The sequence below is a fragment of the Scyliorhinus torazame genome, chromosome 5 (genome assembly GCF_047496885.1).
Source record: "Scyliorhinus torazame isolate Kashiwa2021f chromosome 5, sScyTor2.1, whole genome shotgun sequence".
Lineage (NCBI taxonomy): Eukaryota > Metazoa > Chordata > Chondrichthyes > Carcharhiniformes > Scyliorhinidae > Scyliorhinus > Scyliorhinus torazame.
Genome location: NC_092711.1, coordinates 127,614,987 through 127,629,334, shown reverse-complemented (window position 1 = coordinate 127,629,334; position 14,348 = coordinate 127,614,987). Strand labels below are relative to the sequence as shown.

The 14,348-nt window shown below is 48.0% G+C and overlaps 1 protein-coding gene across 6 annotated transcripts in view; it reads right to left on the bottom strand.

Moving 5' to 3' along the window:
• Window positions 1-8,031, bottom strand: part of LOC140421794 (uncharacterized) — a 50,863-nt gene extending 42,832 nt beyond the window's left edge. For 2 of the 6 annotated variants that reach the window (XR_011947094.1, XR_011947096.1), the window contains exon 1: window positions 7,919-8,030. The gene's annotated coding sequence lies outside the window, so the exon portion shown is untranslated. Of the gene's footprint in view, window positions 1-7,918 lie in introns of all 6 variants that reach the window. The other 4 variants (XR_011947097.1, XR_011947093.1, XR_011947095.1 and 1 more) reach the window with 4 other exon arrangements.
• Window positions 8,032-14,348: the final 6,317 nt, after the last annotated feature.

The window sequence follows — 14,348 nt, the reverse complement described above, 5'->3', positions numbered from 1 at the left end:
ACCCTCTTATGGACTGACTTCATTAACACTACACCCTGTATGCTTCATCCGATGCCAGTGCTTATGTAGTTACATTGTATATGTTGTGTTGCGCTATTATGTATTTTCTTTTATTCCCTTTTCTTCTCATGTACTTAATGATCTGTTGAGCTGCTCGCAGAAAAATACTTTTCACTGTACCTCGGTACACGTGACAAGAAACAAATGCAATCCAATCCCATCGATTCCCGTGCCACCTGGATGCCTAGATATTAATAAGAACATAAGAACTAGGAGCAGGAGTAGGCCATCTGGCCCCTCGAGCCTGCTCCACCATTCAATGAGATCATGGCTGATCTTTTGTGGACTCAGCTCCACTTTCCAGCCCGAACACCATAACCCTTAATCCCTCTATTCTTCAAAAAACTATCTATCTTTCTCTTAAAAACATTTAATGAAGGAGCCTCTACTGCTTCACTGGGCAAGGAATTCCATAGATTCACAACCCTTGGGGTGAAGAAGTTCCTCCTAAACTCAGTCCTAAATCTACTTCCACTTATTTTGAGGCTATGCCCCCTAGTTCTGCTTTCACCCGCCAGTGGAAACAACCTGCCCGCATCTATCCTATCTATTCCCTTCATAATATTATATGTTTCTATAAGATCCCCCCTCATCCTTCTAAATTCCAATGAGTACAGTCCCAGTCTACTCAACCTCTCCTCGTAATCCAACCCCTTCAGCTCTGGGATTAACCTAGTGAATCGCCTCTGCACACCCTCCAGTGCCAGTACGTCCTTTCTCAAGTAAGGAGACCAAAACTGAACATAATACTCCAGGTGTGGCCTCACTAACACCTTATACAATTGCAGCATAACCTCCCTAGTCTTAAACTCCAACCGTCTAGTAATGAAGGACAACATTTCATTTGCCTTCTTAATCACCTGTTGCACCTGCAAACCAACTTTTTGCAAATCATGCACTAGCACACCCAGGTCTCTCTGCACAGCAGCATGTTTTAATATTTTATCATTTAAATAATCATCCCTTTTGCTGTTATTCCTACCAAAATGGATAACCTCACATTTGCCAACATTGTATTCCATCTGCCAGACCCTAGCCCATTCACTTAGCCTATCCAAATCCCTCAGCAGACTTCCAGTATCCTCTGCACTTTTTGCTTCACCACTTATCTTAATGTCGTCTGCAAACTTGGACACATTGCCCTTGGTCCCCAACTCCAAATCATCTATGTAAATTGTGAACAGTTGTGGGCCCAACACTGATCCCTGAGGGACACCATTAGCTACTGATTGCCAACCAGAGAAACACCATTAATCCCCACTCTTTGCTTTCTATTAATTAACCAATCCTCTATCCATGCTACTACTTTCCCCTTAATGCCATGCATCTTTATCTTATGCAGCAACCTTTTGTGTGGAACCTTGTCAAAGGCTTTCTGGAAATCCAGATATACCATAACTATTGGCTCCCCGTTAACTACTGCACTGGTAATGTCCTCAAAAAATTCCACTAAATTAGTTAGGCACGACCTGCCCTTTATGAACCCATGCTGCATCTGCCCAATGGAACAATTTCCAACCAGATGCCTCGCTATTTCTTCCTTGATGATAGATTCCAGCATCTTCCCTACTACCAAAGTTAAGCTCACTGGCCTATAATTACCAGCTTTCTGCCTACCTCCTTTTTTAAACAGTGGTGTCACGTTTGCTAATTTCCAATCTGCCGGGACCATCCCAGAGTCTAGTGAATTTTGGTAAATTATCACTAGTGCATTTGCAATTTCCCTAGCCATCTCTTTTAGCACTCTGGGGTGCATTCCATCAGGGCCAGGAGACTTGTCTACCTTTAGCCCCATTAGCTTGCCCATCACTACCCCCTTGGTGATAACAATCCTCTCAAGGTCCTCACCTGTCATAGCCTCATTTCCATCAGTCACTGGCATGTTATTTGTGTCTTCCACTGTGAAGACCGACCCAAAAAACCTGTTCAGTTCCTCAGCCATTTCCTCATCTCCCATTATTAAATCTCCCTTCTCATCCTCTAAAGGACCAATATTTACCTTAGCCACTCTTTCTTGTTTTATACATTTGTAGAAACCTTTACTATCTGTTTTTATATTCTGAGCAAGTTTACTCTCATAATCTATCTTACTCTTCTTTATAGCTTTTTTTAGTAGCTTTCTGTTGCCCCCCTAAAGATTTCCCAGTCCTCTAGTCTCCCACTAATCTTTGCTACTTTGTATGCTTTTTCCTTCAATTTGATACTCTCCCTTATTTCCTTAGATATCCACGGTCGATTTTCCCTCTTTCTACCGTCCTTCCTTTTTGTTGGTATAAACCTTTGCTGAGCACTGAAAAATCGCTTGGAAGGTTCTCCACTGTTCCTCAACTGTTTCACCATAAAGTCTTTGCTCCCAGTCTACCTTAGCTAGTTCTTCTCTCATCCCATTGTAATCTCCTTTGTTTTAGCACAAAACACTAGTGTTTGATTTTACCTTCTCACCCTCCATCTGTATTTTAAATTCCACCATATTGTGTTCGCTCCTTCCGAGAGGATCCCTAACTATGAGATCCTGAATCAATCCTGTCTCATTACACAGGACCAGATCTAGGACCGCTTGTTCCCTCGCAGGTTCCATTACATACTGTTCTCGGAAACTATCGCGGATTTTTCATAGAATTGACAGCGCAGAAGGATACATTCTGTAAACTCCCCCTCGAGGCTGCCTTGACCGACCTGGTTAAATCAATCGACATGTAGATTAAAATCCCCCATGATAACTGCTGTACCATTTCTACATGCATCAGTTATTTCTTTGTTTAGTGCCTGCCCCACCATAATGTTACTATTTGGTGGCCTATAGATTACTCCTATCAGTGACTTTTTCGCCTTACTATTCCTGATTTCCACCCAAATGGATTCAACCTTATCCTCCATAGCACCAATGTCATCCCTTACTGTTGCCCGGATGTCATCCTTAAATAACAGAGCTACACCACCTCCCTTACCATCCACTCTGTCCTTCCAAATAGTTTGATACCCTTGGATATTTAACTCCCAGTCGTGACCTTCCTTTAACCATGTTTCAGTAATGGCCACTAAATCATAGTCATTCACGATGATTTGTGCCATCAACTCATTTACCTTATTCCGAAAACTACGAGCATTCAGGTAAAGTACACTTATATTGGCTTTTTTACCTCTGTTCTGAATCTTAACACCTCGATCAGTAACCTCTCCCAAGTTATATTTCCTCTTAACCTTTCTCCTAATTTTCCTTGTCGTTGAACCCATATCTTCATGCAACAACCTGCCGCGTCGCTTACCATTAATGTTTTCACTTCCCGTTTTATTCCTTTTAGTATTCCTGGTCCTATTCACTGAGCTCCCCTCAGTCACTGCACCTTGTACTGTCGCCCTTTTTCATTTTTGACTGTGGCTTCTCTGCCTTACACTTTCCCCCTAACTGCCTTTTGTTTCTGTCCTTGTTTTACTACCTTCCAACTTCCTGCATCGGTTCCCATCCCCCTGCCACATTAGTTTAAACTCTCCCCAACAGCTCGGGCAACCCCCCCCCCCCCAGGACATTGGTTCCAGTCCTACCCAGGTGCAGACCGTCCGGTTTGTACTGGTCCCACCTCCCCCAGAACCGGTTCTAATGCCCCAGGATATAGCCCTGCCATTCTTCTACCTGCCCAGCTGCGCAGCAGAGCCAGCCACGGTGCCATGAACCTGGCTGCTGCTGCCTTCCCCTGGTGAGCCATCTACCTCAACAGTATCCAAAGCGGTATATCTGTTTTGCAGGGAGATGACCGCAGAGGACACCTGCACTGCCTTACTACCCTTGCTGTCTTTTGGTCACCCATTTTCTATCTCCCTCAGTACCTTTCACCTGCGGTGTGACCAACTCGCTAAACGTGCTATCCACGACGTCCTCAGCATCGCGGATGCTCCAAAGTGAGTCCATCCGCAGCTCCAGAGCCTTCAAGCGGTCTAACAGGAGCTGCAACTGGACACACTTCTTGCACGTGAAGGAGCCAGGGACAGTGGACGTGTCCCTGAGCTCCCACATCGCACACCAGGAGCATGACACTGGGTCTGAGATCTCCTGCCATGTCTTAAACCTTCTGTTAACTTCAACAATTACAATTTCCCAAGAAAATAAAAAATAAACAACGAAGAAAAAAATAAATAAATATACCAATGAAAAGAAAAAGAAAACAGAAACACTACTTACCAGTCACTTACCAGGGATGAAAAGCACCTCCTCCCCACCCAGCTTCGAATTCCCACCGAGATTCAAATTCCCAAACTCACTCTTGGTTCTGTCTCACTCTGGCTGTGTCTTCTCTGGCTCACTGGGAGAACTCACTGGTAGTGAGTTTACAAGTTGCTCTTTTAAAATTTATATTGAAAGCATCCCCTTACCACCCTGAACGGCAGCTCCCCAATCGCCTCTCCTTCCCCTTGCCTGGACTGTAAACATCTCACTTTTCCCCATATTTAGTTTATATGCCGAAAACCGGACAAATCCCCCCGGAATCCTCAATTTCTTCCATTCCCTCTAGTGGGTCCGAAACATACAGGAGCAGGTTGTCTGCGTAAAGCGAGATTCTGTGTTCCACTCCAACCCGGGCCAGCCTCTGGAGGCTCTCAGCCCAATTGCCAACGGCTCTATGGCTAACCCGAACAGCAGTGGGGAGAGGGGGCATCCTTGTCTCGTCCCCCGATGCAGCCGGAAATAGTTTGATGTTGATCTATTCATCCGTACGCTCGCAACAGGAGCCTGATACAACAGCCTGACCCAGTCAATAAAGCCCCGCCCAAATCAAAACCGCCCCAGTACCTCCCACAGATATTCCCATTCCACCCGATCAAGAGCCTTCTCTGCGTCCATTGAGACCACTACCTCCACATCCCAACTTCTGGGGGCATCATAACCACATTTCTTTTTTTTAAATAAATTTAGAGTACCCAATTCATTTTTTCCAATAAAGGGGCAATTTAGCATGGCCAATCCACCTACCCTGCACATCTTTGGGTTGTGGGGGCGAAACCCACGCGAACACGGGCAGCACGGTAGCATTGTGGATAGCACAATTGCTTCACAGTTCCAGGGTCCCAGGTTCGATTCCGGCTTGGGTCACTATCTGTGCGGAGTCTGCACATCCTCCCGATGTGTGCATGGGTTTCCTCTGGGGTCTCCGGTTTCCTTCCACAGTCCAAAGATGTGCAGGTTAGGTGGATTGGCCATGATAAATTGCCCTTAGTGTCCAAAATTGCCCGTAGTGTTGGGTGGGGTTACTGGGTTATGGGGATAGGGTGGAGATGTTGACCTTGGGTAGGGTGCTCTTTCCAAGAGCCGGTGCAGACTCGATGGGCCGAATGGCCTACTTCTGCACTGTAAATTCTATGATCTATAATCTAATGTGCAAACTTCACACAGACAGTGACCCAGGGCTGGCATTCGAATCCGGGTCCTCAGTGACATAGTTTTGTAAACTCTTTTTCCGGGACAATAGAAGATTTGTATTCGGGAAATTCTGACTAAATGTTGCATTAAGATCAGACAGAAATCAGTTGATTCACCAGGATCTGAATATCATCCTTCGAATGTGGAAGGAGAAGTGTTTCTCTGTTCTGAGTGAGAAAAGATTTCAAACATCAGTGTGACTGGAAAAGCACCAAGACCCACACAACACACAGCCGAGTGAGAGAGTTCCAGTGAACTGACTGTGTAAACTGCGTTTGAATCCTACTACCGCAGGTGATGGAATTTAAACTCAATATAATATCTGGAATTAAAAGTCTATGAAACCAGCTGGTTCACTAATGTACTTTAGGGAGGGAAATCTGCCGTCCTTACCCAGTCTGGCCTACATGTGACTCCAGACCCATAGCAATGTGGTTGACTCTAACCAGCCCTCAAGGGCAATGAGGGATGGGCAATAAATGCTGGCACAGCCTGCGTCGCCCACGTCCATTGAAATTTAAAAAAAATTGTTTCATTAATTGGAACTCAATTAATGATCACTACTTATTTAATCATCTGGACAGACTTATAGCTAATTAATACAGTAAATTTTAATGAATACATTTGGTTAATACCAGATACACTGGTAACACTGAGTAGTACTACACTCGGTATGGTTTACCCGGTGTCTGTGTCTATGTATTTACATTGTTTATTTATCCTATGTCCTAGAATTTTTCATGTATGGAACAATCTGTCTGGACTGCTCGCAGAACAATACTTTTCAGAATGGCATGTGGCGCAGTGGTTAGCACTGAGACGACGGCGCTGAGGACCCGGGTTGGAATCCCAGGCCCTGGGTCACTGTCTCCAAACTCCATGTGGAGTTTACACATTCTCCCCGTGTCTGCGTGAGTTTCACCCCCACAACCCAAAGTTGTGCAGATTTAGCGGACTGGCCATGTTAAATTGCCCCATCATAATCGGGTACTCGAAATTTATATTAAAAATAAACAATACTTTTCACTGTACCTCACTGAGCCTTCTTAAAAATGATTCATTCATGGGAGGTGGGGGTCACTGGCTGGGCCAGCATTTACTGCTCATTCCAATTGCCCTTGAACTGTGTGTCTTGTGAGGCTATTTCAGAGGGCACTTACAAATCAATCACAACATTGCTGTGGATCTGGAGTCACATGTAGGCCAGGCCACATAAGGAGAGCAGATTCCCGAAGGACATGAGTGAACCACACGGGTTTTTACAACAATCCACAATCTCATCATTAGACTTTTAATTTGAGACTTTTATTCAATGTGAATATCTGTCATGGCCAGATTCGATCCCAGATCATTAATCTGGGTCTCTGGATTACTAGCCCAATAAATAATACCATTACACCACTGCCCATCCACAATGTCTAGTAACTTCTCAAAATTACAAAGTAATTTATTTTTTCAAACAAATTCTGAAAGCTCTGCAGTTTCTGGAAACATTTTGATTGAAAGTGTTATTTTTTAAAATAAAGATCTAGTCTTTGCAATATAATTACCTATTACACCAATTCGCTAATGATAATCAATGTTCACTACAGAATAGTCATAAATGTAATTATTGTTTTTTGCTCTGAAATCAATACATAGTTAATCTAGAAAAGGTACAGAAGGTGAAATGGCTACAGGAAGCACATGTTCAAGGTATAAAAGGGCTTCCCTGACCTTGTAACTAATGACAGTGAATACACTATGAAAATAACAATTTTAAAACTAAATGTGATTACACATGCGTTCTTACAGCTTCTTACATCACAACAGTGAAAATGTTTCCAAAGTACTCCATTGGCTTTAAAACACTTCAGAAGTTCCAGTGTTAGTGCAAGGTTTTATAGAAATGTACATTTGTTCCAATAGTCCGCAAACTAGGATATACCCCTGTCTCTGGATCTCTAGAGGCTTAATTACCTGCAAATGCTCGCACCCCTGTCTCTGGAAAGACTTAATTAGTTGCTCGCATTCAAAGCCTGGTCTTGGATCTTTGTCTACATATATATTTCTAGAACCTACGTCTTCATTCACCTGAGGAAGGAGCAGTGCTCCGAAAGCTAGTGACATCGAAACAAACCTGTTGCACTTTAACCTGGTGTTGTAAGACTTCTATCTGCAGGATGATTCTAAAGGGATTGCTCCAGTTCAGGGGGCGGGGCTGGAGGACTAACCGAGAGCGGCTGGTCCTCCAAACAATCAGGGTGAATGAGAGGCAAAGCAAAGCAGTCACTCTCGCTCACTACGCATGCGCTCCACCCGGGCCTGTCTCGGGGAAAAGCCCAAGCAGCGTTCGCGGGTTCAACTGCCGTATCCGAGCTTCGTATTCGAGGCTTGGGGCCTACACGGAGTGTTTATGAAGCCTCCCGACCCACCCGCCGGCTCCATCCCTCCCTCATCACTCACCGAGCGGGATCTGACCAGGGAACAATTTCCACCCGACCGCCTGAATCCTCAGCTATCATCGGCACTGCGCATGCTCCAATTCACGTGACGGGCTGGGGCTCAGCCCCGCCCCTCATTCACTCCGATTGGTTGAAGGACCAGCCGCTCCGCTCGGTTCCCCAGTTACGCCCCGACCTAACTTCCGCCTGAATCCTGAGCTGTGATCAGCACTACGCATGCTCCAGTTCACGTTGGCGACCGGGCTCAGCCCCGCCCCTGATTCACTCCGAATGGTTGGAGGACCAGCTGCAATCACTCGGTCCTCCAGGCCTACCCCTCTCTTCCTATTGGTCCAGAGCTGCCGTCAATCACTCCCTGGGCATTGTGAGCTGGAGCATGCGCAGTGCCCATGCTGGACTCGGCCGGGAGGTTTCACTGAAACCCGGTGGAGGCTCCAAACCCCAATAAGAAGTTTCCGGGCCCGGGTTTGCATCGAGCGGCGGGACAGCTGCGGCCTGCTCCCGGTGACAGGCCTGAGTTAACGGCCGCCGTCTTTATAGAGGCTGCAAACCCGCAGGGGGCAAAACATCAGAGATAGAGTTTGTTGTGAAACCAATGGGATTTTGTAAAACAGGAGGTCAGGGTTACAGTCAACAACAACAACAACTTCTATTTTTATAACACCTTTAACATCATAAATCATCCCAGTCAACTTCACAGCAACATTATAAAACAAAGTGAGACTCCCAGACACAAAAGGAGATATTAGGCCAGGTGACCAAAAACTTGGTCAAAGAGGTGAGTTTTAAAGAGTCTGAAAGGAGGTGAGTGAGGTGGAGACGGGGAGGTTTCGGGAGGGAATTCAGTGCTTGGGGCCGAGGGAACTTAAAACCATGGCGGAGTAATTAGAATCGGGGGTGTACAAGAGTCCAGGATCAGAGCTGTGCAGATATCTCAGGGGGTTGTGGGGCTGGAGGAGATACAGACACAGGGAGAGACGAGGCCATGGAGAGATTTGAAAACAAGGGTGAGAATTGACTGGGAACGAATGCAAGTCTCGGAGCACAGGGATCATAGGGGAAAGGAACTGGCTGTGAATTAAGACATGGGTAGCAGACTTTTGGATGGCTTTAAGTTTACAGAGGTAGAATGTGGGAGAGCAGCCAGGTGTGTAGTGGAATTGTCGAATCGGGAGGTCACGACGGTAAATTGCCTTCGTCTCTAAAAAAGGTTAGGGGAGGTTATGGGATAGGTGGTGGTGTGGGCTTAGCTAGGGAGCTCTTTCCAAGGGCCGGTGCAGACTCGATGGGCCGAATTCTGCACTGTAAATTCTATGAGGTCAGAAGCTCATATTGGATCAAGTATGAAACCAAGTTTACAAAGAGACTGGCTAAGTCTCAGACTGTTGCCAGGGAGAGGGATGGAGTCGGTATGTCAGGAATGGAGATTGGAGCAGGGACCGAACAGTGGATTCACTCTTCTCCATATTTGATTGAAGTTATTTAGTCAGCAGGAAGAGAACCAGAATGGACCCTGAGTCTGATATCTGGTACAACTTAGTTTGAGAGGGAGAGGAAGAACGAAGGAAACCCTGGAAGATTTGGAGAAACGACCGCGATTGCTCATCAAATCTCCACATGGTCAGTTCTGGACACAAGGTTCACCTCTGTTATTCTTTTTTTTTAAAATATATATTTTATTAAAGTTTTTCGATCAAACAAAAATTTCCCATTTTACAACTTTATAATAATATATACATTGATCGTTTTTTAAATAAATAATATGCTATCGGCAACTGCCAATAACAAAATAAGAAACAACACCTAAGATAGTAACTTTGTAAAATCAAATATAAATAACTAATATATAAACACACACACAAAACCCCTGAAGACCCAAGTGAGCCCCCCCCCCCCCCCCCGGGCTGCTGCTGCTGCCTTTCCTATTTTCCCTTATCGCTCTGCGAGATAGTCGAGGAACGGTTGCCACCGCCCGGTGAACCCCTGAGCCGAACCTCTTAGTGCATATTTTATCCGCTCCAGTTTTATAAACCCTGCCATGTCGTTGATCCAGGCCTCCAACCCGGGGGCTTAGCTTCTTTCCACATAAGTAGAATCCTTCGCCGGGCTACTAGGGACGCAAAGGCCAACACATCGGCCTCTCTTGCCTCCTGCACTCCCGGCTCATCTGCAACCCCAAATATAGCCAACCCCCAGCTTGGTTTGACCCGGACCCCCACCACCTTCGAGATCACTTTTGCCACACCCACCCAGAACCCATGCAATGCCGGACATGACCAAAACATGTGGGTGTGGTTCGCCGGGCTTCCCGCGCTTCTCCCGCACCTATCTTCCACTCCAAAAAACCTACTCAGCCTAGCTCCCGTCATATGCGCCCTGTGTAGAACCTTGAATTGTATCAGGCTGAGCCTGGCACACGAGGACGAAGAGTTTACCCTACTTAGGGCATCTGCCCACAGCCCCTCCTCAATCTCTTCCCCCAGCTCCTCCTCCCATTTTCCCTTCAGCTCCTCTACCATCGTCTCCCCCTCATCTCTCATTTCCCTATATATATCTGACACCCTACCATCACCCACCCATGCCCCCGATATCACTCTGTCCTGGATCTCTTGCGCCGGGAGCTGCGGAAATTCCCTCACCTGTTGCCTCACAAATGCCCTCACTTGCATATAGCGAAATGCATTCCCAGGTGGCAACCCATATTTTTCTGTCAGTGCTCCCAGACTCGCGAACGTCCCGTCTAAGAACAAGTCCTTCAATTTCGCAATTCCTGCTCGCTGCCAAGATTTAAATCCCCCATCTATCCTTCCCGGGACGAACCTATGGTTGTTCCTTATCGGGGACCACACTGAGGCACCCGTCACTCCCTTATGTCGTCTCCACTGCCCCCAAATTTTCAGAGTTGCCACCACCACTGGGTTTGTGGTGTATTTTTTCGGGGAGAACGGCAATGGCGCCGTCGCCAGTGCTTTTAAGCTAGTTCCCCTACAGGACGCCATCTCCAGTCTTTTCCACGCCGCTCCTTCCCCTTCCCTCATCCACTTACATATCATTGACACGTTGGCGGCCCAATAATAATCACTTAGACTTGGCAGTGCCAGTCCCCCTCTGTCCCTACTGCGCTGCAGGAACCCCCTCTTTACTCTTGGGGTCTTTCCAGCCCACACAAAGCTCATAATACTCTTGTCCACCTTCTTAAAAAAGGCCTTTGTAATCAGTACAGGGAGGCACTGGAACACAAAAAGAAACCTCGGAAGGACCACCATTTTAACCGCCTGCACCCTGCCCGCCAATGACAGGGGCGCCATGTCCCACCTCCTAAAGTCCTCTTCCATCTGCTCTACCAGTCGTGCCAAGTTAAGCTTATGCAAGGTTCCCCAATTCCTGGCCACCTAGATCCCTAAATACCGGAAATCTCTTCTTACCCTCCTCAACGGTAAATCGTCTATTCCCCTGCCCTGTTCCCCGGGGTGCATCACAAACAGTTCACTCTTCCCCATATTCAATTTATATCCTGAAAATTCTCCAAACTCCCTGAGTGTCTGCATTATCTCAGGCATCCCCTCCACTGGGTCCGCGACATACAACAACAAATCATCCGCGTATAATGACACCCGATGCTCTTCTCTTCCTCTAAGTAAACCCCTCCACTTCCTAGAGCCCCTCAGCGCTATGGCCAATGGCTCAATTGCCAACGCAAACAGTAACGGGGACAGGGGACATCCCTGTCTTGTACCCCTATATAGTCGGAAGTGGTCAGATCGTTGCCTATTTGTAATCACACTTGCCACCGGGGCCCTGTACAGGAGCTGAACCCATCTAATGAACCCCTCTCCAAATCCAAATCTCCTCAGTACTTCCCACAGGTAGTCCCACTCCACTCTATCAAATGCTTTCTCTGCATCCATCGCCACCACTATCTCCGCCTCCCCCTCCGGTGGGGGCATCATCATCACCCCCAACAACCTTCGTATGTTAGCATTCAATTGCCTCCCTTTAACAAACCCCGTTTGATCATCATGCACCACCCCAGGGACACAGCCCTCTATCCTCGTCGCCATCACCTTGGCCAAAAGCTTGGCATCTACGTTCAAGAGGGAAATAGGCCTATATGACCCGCACTGCAGCGGGTCTTTGTCTCTTTTCAGTATCAGCGATATCGTCGCCTCCGACATCGTCGGGGGGTAGTGTCCCCCTTTCCCTAGCCTCATTAAAGGTTCTCGTCAGAAGTGGGGCCAGCAGGTCCACGTATTTCCTATAGAACTCCACTGGGAACCCATCCGGTTCCGGGGCCTACCCTGCCTGCATGTTCCCAATTCCTTTTACCACCTCCTCCACTTCAATCTACGCTCCCAGTCCAGTCATCTCCTGTTCCTCAACCTTCGGGAACTCCAGCTGGTCTAGGAAACGCATCATTCCCTCTTTCCCTTCCGGGGGTTGAGCCTTATATAGCCTCTCGTAAAATACCTTAAACACCCCGTTCACCCTCTCCGCTCCCCGTTCCATCTTTCCCTCCTCGTCTCTAACCCCTCCGATCTCTCTCGCCGCCCCCCTCTTCCTAAGTTGTTGGGCCAGCAGCCGGCTCGCCTTCTCTCCATATTCATACTGCACTCCCTGTGCCTTCCTCCATTGTGCCTCCGCCTTACCCGTGGTCAACAAGTCAAAGTCCGTGTGCAATCTCCGTCTTTCCCTGTATAGCCCTTCATCTGGAGCCTCCGCATATTGCCGATCTATCCCCATATTCAATTTATATCCTGAAAATTCTCCAAACTCCCTGAGTGTCTGCATTATCTCAGGCATCCCCTCCACTGGGTCCGCGACATACAACAACAAATCATCCGCCAACAATCAAAATATCCCCCAACAATCTCTCCCTTTCTTTACCCTCTTGTTTCCCCTTATGGAGATCAGCTCCCCACTCACCACCGCCTTCAGCGCCTCCCAGACCACTCCCACCTGGACCTCTCCGTCATCATTGATCTCTAGGTACCTTTCAATACATCCCCTCACCCTTACACATACCCCCTTGTCCGCCAACAGTCCCATGTCTAATCTCCAGAGTGGGCGCTGCTCCTTTTCCTCTCCTACTTCCAGATCTACCCAATGTGGGGCATGATCTGAAATGGCTATAGCCGAATACTCCGTTCCTGCCACCTTCGGGATCAGCGCCCTTCCCAGGGCAAAGAAGTCTATCCGGGAGTACACTTTGTGGACATGGGAGAAGAAGGAAAACTCTTTACTCCTTGGTCTGGTAAATCTCCAGGGATCCACTCCTCCCATCTCCTCCATAAAGCCCTTAAGCACCTTGGCCGCTGCCGGCCTCCTCCCGGTCCTAGATCTGGACCGGTCCAACCCTGGGTCCAGCACCGTGTTGAAGTCCTCCCCCATTACCAACTTTCCCGTCTCCAGGTCCGGGATGCGCCCCAGCATACGCTTCATAAAGTTCGCATCATCCCAGTTCGGGGCATATACGTTCACCAGCACCACCGCCTCACCTTGCAATCTGCCACTCACCATCACGTATCTACCCCCACTGTCCACCACTGTGGTCTTCGCCTCAATACCCGTTTCCCCACCAGTATTGCCACCCCTCTATTTTTCGCATCCAAGCCCGAGTGGAATACCTGTCCCACCCATCCTTTTCTTAATCTGACCTGATCCGCCAGTTTCAGGTGCGTCTCCTGAAGCATGACCACGTCTGCCTTTAGTTTCTTTAGGTGCGCAAATACCCTTGCCCTCTTAATCGGCTCGTTCAACCCTCTCACGTTCCACGTGATCAACCGGGTTGGGGGGCTCTTTACCCCCCGCCCTCGTCGACTAGCCATCCCCTTTTTTAGACCAGCTCCTCACCCGGTTCCCACGTACCCGCTTATCCCCCGGACGGTGCCCTCCCGTCCCGACCATCCCATCCCATAACAGCTCCCCCTTCCCCTTAGCAGCAGCAACCCAGTTAACCCCCCCCCCGCTAGATCCCTCTCTAGCTTAGTTGCTCCCCCCATATTGCTTCCGGAAGTCAGCAAACTCTGGCTGACCTCAGCTTCCCCCATTTATCCTCAGCCTCCCATTATGTGAGGCCCCCTCCTTCCTGCGCCCCCTTTTCCCGCCACAATTTCCATAGCGCGGGAACAAAGCCCGCGCTTTCCTCTCGGCCCCGCCCCTGATGGCGCAGCTCCCTCTCTCCTTCCCCCTCTTCTTCCCCACCGGCGCCCACATTTCTTCGTGTCCCCCCCCCCCTTCGAGGGGAAAGAAGATTTGTCCCCATCTGATTCACGGTCCCTTGCCACCACCTCGCTACTTCATTTCAAACACTCATTCTCAAATCTAGTCCAACTTCTCCTCTTCAATAAATGTCCACGCCGCCTCTGCCGTCTCGAAGTAGTGGTGTTTACCCTGGTGTGTAACCCATAGTCTTGCCGGCTGCAACATTCCGA